The 4,610-nt window shown below is 33.1% G+C and overlaps 1 pseudogene; it reads left to right on the plus strand.

Moving 5' to 3' along the window:
- Nucleotides 1–1,638: 1,638 nt before the first annotated feature.
- Nucleotides 1,639–1,718, plus strand: LOC113182168 (U2 spliceosomal RNA; annotated as a pseudogene).
- The last annotated feature ends 2,892 nt before the right edge of the window (nucleotides 1,719–4,610 follow it).

Genomic DNA, 4,610 nt, shown 5'->3' on the forward strand with positions numbered 1-4,610 from the left:
CAAGAGCTACACCACCTGTTATCTTACTATATATTATATGGTAAAATAGTGGAGAGTCATGTGAATTTTGGGCACATTTATAATATACAAGAAATCAGAAAATTTCCCAAGCTACAACTGACAAAAGCATAATGGAAAAATTCTATTCCTTTCTCAATTAATAATCCCTACTTCTATAGCTTCTATTCCCATAAGAATACAATTGAACTTTTCTTTATTCTTCTATGTGACAAATGTCACACTGGAAATAGGGCTTATACTAAAGAGCTCCCTACCATTACAAGCTAATGAAGCATACGCAATCAAAGAGTTCTCAAAAAGATACTTACAATGGCAGAGTATGATAATTCCCAAAGCAAAAAATGCAACTTGTAAATATGTAAATATACCACCTCACTAATAATTGGACTTTCTCTTTTTTCCTTTAACTCATAAAATTGAAGCCAGTACTCAATCTTAGTGACTGTTCCCAAAAACCGACACTGGAGTTTAAATTGCTAAATCACTTGGAGGTAAATTGGCTAAAAATACAAAATATTAAATAATAAAGAAAAAGCCAAGGGCAAACAATAGAAAAATATCAAGTATCTTAAGCTCAAGTGATTTACTTTTATGTTAGATCACAATATCCACTAAGAAAACTTAAATTATGGAATTGCTTTTGGTAATGTTTTCTCAAAAGTTTCTGGCAGGTAAAATGCTCATAATTCTGTGTGTGTGTGTGTGTGTGTGTGTGTGTGTGTGTGTGTTTTGCTGGGAATCCAATCCAGGGTCACCTACATGATAGTCAACTGTGCTATCACTACATTCCCAGCCCTTACTTATTTTTTTAAATAAAACCAAAACATCATTCTTGAATTTAACAATACATACGATCTTCAGCAAACCACTCAAAGTTCTGAATTTTATTTTGTGTTCTGAAACAAAACATAAAGTCTTCCATAAAGGGTTGTAAAAATCAATAGAGAAGTCAAATTCACCTTGATACAAAAATTCAACTTTATTGAATAAGCTTTTCTAAAAACTAAAATGCTATCTTTTCATGAAGGTTAAAAATTATATATTTTAATAATAATATTTATTAATGTTATTATAGAATTAAAATCAACACATATTCAAAATATATTTATGACATGCAGTTGAAAAATACAAATTCATGGTATGTAAAGGCAGGTAATTAAACAAATAAAATCCATACTTGTGAAAACATGAATTTTATACTTTCAGAATGCAGTCACCTTTCCCAAGTCATATTTTCACAACCACAGGGATAAATAAAACCTACAAAAGTCCAAAGATTATAATCCTCTATGCAAATACTGCACCAACTGAGTTTTAACTGTGTTTCAATTGAGATAGGGTACAAAAAATGAAAAACAGATGGCTATATTTATTTCGAGTGAAGATTGGTCCTAACCAGTTGAATCTGAGCTGATTATGGAATACTAGAAAAATATTATAGCTATTTGAGTAAAACTCAGAGGATGCTTTGGATTAGATTATGATTATGGAATTGAGACACAAAATTTGACTTGATAATTACTAGAAAGATGATTTTAAAACATATCTTCCCTAATTAAACATAAGTGAAATAAATCATGACTTTATAGTTTAGTTTCTATACTAAAAAGACGTTTTATCGCTTCTTGGCCTTTTGGCTAAGATCAAGTGTAGTAAAAAGACGTTTTTAAGAAACTTTGAGCACATTCATAATCTATAAGTCATAAAATACCCAATGACTGGCAAAAGGAAAAAATGTGACAAAATGCTAAGATTTATCATCACAACTTTCATAACTGGGAAAGCATGCTCATGTTCAAAAAATTTGTAATATCATGAATACATCGAGCCTTTTTAAGTATGAATTCCTCCACAAAAATGATATAAAATCTATACTGTCTTTGTACCTTTATACACTCTTTTATGTTGTTTTTAAAAATGAAATTTAAATTGTAACTTCAAAGAATGTCCTTATTTCTTTCCACTATCTTCAAATACCAAGAAAGACTCGATTACAACTTAAAATGCTTATCAGATTAAACATTGTGGGTAGAGTTGAATTTGGCTAGTGTTTCTCTCTCAATGTAATGTCAATCACAAGGTAAATCATGGTGCTAGAATTTCATGGTGAAGTTCAAGAAACAAAAAGCAATAACTTCAATGACAGTCTTAACAAAGAACTAGGATGCTACAGAAAACCACAATCTTCTTTTCCAGAACTAAGTATACTATTTCACTCACAGCACATCTTTAAATGGCTCTCAACATTGTTCAAACTCATTTACTTTTCTCATTAATATCTCTACCCATTTAAAATAGGAAGGATAATCAATTATCCTGAATATTTTACTTAAAGCCATGTCAAATGATGGATGAATGACTCCTTGATCTTTTAATGCTCTGTTCACTTCATCCTTTTGACACAGTATGGCATATTAGAAAGGACATTCTTTTGAAGACAGATACCCAAAGTTCACTCCTTCTCATCCTGAAAATAGACTATTTCCTTTAAAATATTACTATGAAAATTAGGTAACACAATTCCATAAAATACTTAGTACAATATTTAGCACACAATAGCTAATGCTACTAGATCAGAATCCCTAGAAGACTTCTGAAATATTTAATGACCACTGCAGGAGTGCTCGCAAGTAAAGCTATGGGAAGAAAAGGAAACAGGGAAAAACAGGGAAAGAGATCCTCTGACATAAGCTCAGCTCAGTTGTATGGTGGTGAAGGGCTTTGGAAGAGAAGAAACATTAAAAAGCCCCATATTTAGTGCTTAACCATTTATGTGCTGTAACTACTCCTGCCATACTCAGTTTTAAGTTATCCATACGACATCACTCAATATAGAGTCTAAAAGTAAGGTTCACAGCCAGCTGCAGTGAAAGCTGACTCAGCACACCCTTTAGTTTAGACAGATCCTACAGGGATTTCTGGAATGTGAACAGCACCACAGAATTTTCCCACCTAGAGGCAAGAGAACTGGCTGAAAGTCTACAGGAACCAGTCAGTATTGACTGTGGGATGCCCTGAGGGACAGGGATAACTGCCAGGGGCTGTCATCAACCAAGAGCAATCCTCAGAGGAAGAGTTCAGCCACCCACTGCTGCCAGCCCACATTATACAGCAGCTGGGAAGGAAGTGTTTCTGCCCATTAAAGGTGTCTCTGAGGTGACCCTGGTGGGACAGCAATGTTATCTAATATAGTATTCAATAATGAGGCTAAGTTATTAACTCACTCCTCTAAGTGATTCTTGCAGTCCTATGTGTTTTATTCATATTATGAGTCTATTATATCAACTTATCAGATAAGCAAATGACACTGGAGATTGTTTCAAATTAAGGGCATTTCTAATGTTGAGGAGTTAGTTTCTGTCTCATAAGTGGATTATGGACTTGAATGAAATATTTCCTTCTCTCTCATTAATAGTTCTAAAAATGAGGTCCTAAGATCTCTGGATTAAAGCAAGAAGCATCGGCTGCTCCATTTTACCTCAGAATAACAACAAGAAAACTGCCATTGGTATGATAGTAGATATTAATATTAGAAATGGTAAAGCATTTGTAAACATGGGTCTACTAATGTAAGAAATATAATTATGGTTCCCTAGTTGAAGCATATTGGAAACAATGGTCAGTTTTGAATTAAGCATTATACCTTTTCAACCACAAGATGAACTTAAATTATTGTATGCTTGCATATAATTCTTCATTTGCAATCATTAGAATTTTATATGTATTTTTTAAATAACTACTTATTACAAATAGGTAAACCTGGATTTTAAAAATGCATAAGGTGGGTCACTATGTAAAAAGTTCAGTAATGTTTTGTAAGTAGAAGTGATTGAACCAGATTGGAATATTCTGCTTTGCTGTCTTGTGCTCCCACAAATTTTCATAGGTAGAAAACTTTGTTCTGTTCTCATGCATTTTCAGAGACTTCAGAACAGTACCTAAGGTTTTTCCCATGAAGGCATTCAAGTTAACTCATCTTTATACCCAGAGACAATGTGGAAACTTAAGCATGTTAATCATCAATGCTCAATCATAAATTAAAGAACATAAAATAAAAGTGGTGTTGAATATCTAGATAGAACTTCCAGAAGCACAATACACATTTAAATATACATACACACAAAAGCTCTTTGTAATCATTTTAATTTGAACAACAACAAAAAAGAAATGTTGAAACTATGCAGATGTTGAATTTAAAATGAACCTGAGAGATTAATTTATGGTAGTAATTAATATACATCTAAATTGTATGATTTGTGCTCATCTTATTCATGGTATTATCTTTTTATTGTGCTAAATGGTTTTCAGAAACTTATGATCACTAGGCATGGTGGCACACATCTGTAATCTCTGCAGCTCAGGGGCTGAGGCAGGAAGATGGCGAGTTCAAAGCCAGCCTCAGCAACAGCAAGGCTCTAAACAACTCAGTGAGACCCTGTCTCTAAATAAAATATAGAATAGGGCTGGAAATGTGGCTCAGTGGTAGAAGCCTCCTGAGTTCAATTTCCCGTACTCCCCACAAAAAAATTATGAGCAGTAGAATTTCTACCAACTGTAGTCCATTTCTATCTTCTTTGCATAATTTCTTA

This window comes from Urocitellus parryii, chromosome 4, assembly GCF_045843805.1.
Source record: "Urocitellus parryii isolate mUroPar1 chromosome 4, mUroPar1.hap1, whole genome shotgun sequence".
NCBI lineage: Eukaryota > Metazoa > Chordata > Mammalia > Rodentia > Sciuridae > Urocitellus > Urocitellus parryii.